At 67.3% G+C, this 562-nt stretch overlaps 1 protein-coding gene across 1 annotated transcript in view; it reads right to left on the bottom strand.

Annotated features, from left to right (window-relative positions):
- Positions 1 to 267, bottom strand: part of Mapk8ip2 (mitogen-activated protein kinase 8 interacting protein 2) — a gene marked incomplete in the record, with an annotated part of 9,893 nt that extends 9,626 nt beyond the window's left edge. Inside the window, 1 exon segment of the mRNA XM_013511276.1 lies at positions 144 to 267.
- Positions 268 to 562: the final 295 nt, after the last annotated feature.

The following is a 562-nucleotide window of genomic DNA, read 5'->3' as shown; positions in this document are numbered from 1 at the left end:
GCTCGGTCGGTTTCGGGGCGAGCGGCAGGTAAGAAGGGGTGACGGAGGGTGCAGCGCACGGACTCAGGGTCTGCAGGAGGGGCGCGGTGAGGGAAGGCCTTAAGCCGGGAGTCGGGGGAAGGCGGTGGCGGGGGCCTGCGCACCTCGGAGAGCTGCGGTGCGCAGTTCGTGGAGGGGCGTCGCCGAGGGGTGGGTGCGGCCCTGGGAGCTGCGAGACCGCCCCGGGGGATCCGACTGGCAGAGCTGGGGTCTGCGCCGCGTAAATGGGCGCGCTGACCTCCGCCGTGCGTGACGGGCGCTGTCCGCCCTCGGGTGCTGATCGGACCGGTCGGAGCTGTCCGCCTTGAGGTGCTGATCGGGCTGCGTTGGAGCTGTCCGCCCCTGCTGCTGACAGGGGTCGGTGGGGGCTATCCGCTCAGGGGTGCTGATCGGAGGCACGATAGAGCTGTCCCCAATATGAGTGCTGATCGTGCCTGCGAAGATGTCTCCCTGAAACATGCTAATCATGGCAGATGATAAGGGCCAGACAGGACATCTGTCCAAAGGGTGCTGATCGTGTCTA

This window comes from Chinchilla lanigera, unplaced genomic scaffold (assembly GCF_000276665.1).
Source record: "Chinchilla lanigera isolate Chin_1 unplaced genomic scaffold, ChiLan1.0 scaffold00012, whole genome shotgun sequence".
NCBI lineage: Eukaryota > Metazoa > Chordata > Mammalia > Rodentia > Chinchillidae > Chinchilla > Chinchilla lanigera.
Note: the sequence above shows the minus strand (reverse complement) of the source record. Positions and strands in the feature narration are given on the sequence as shown.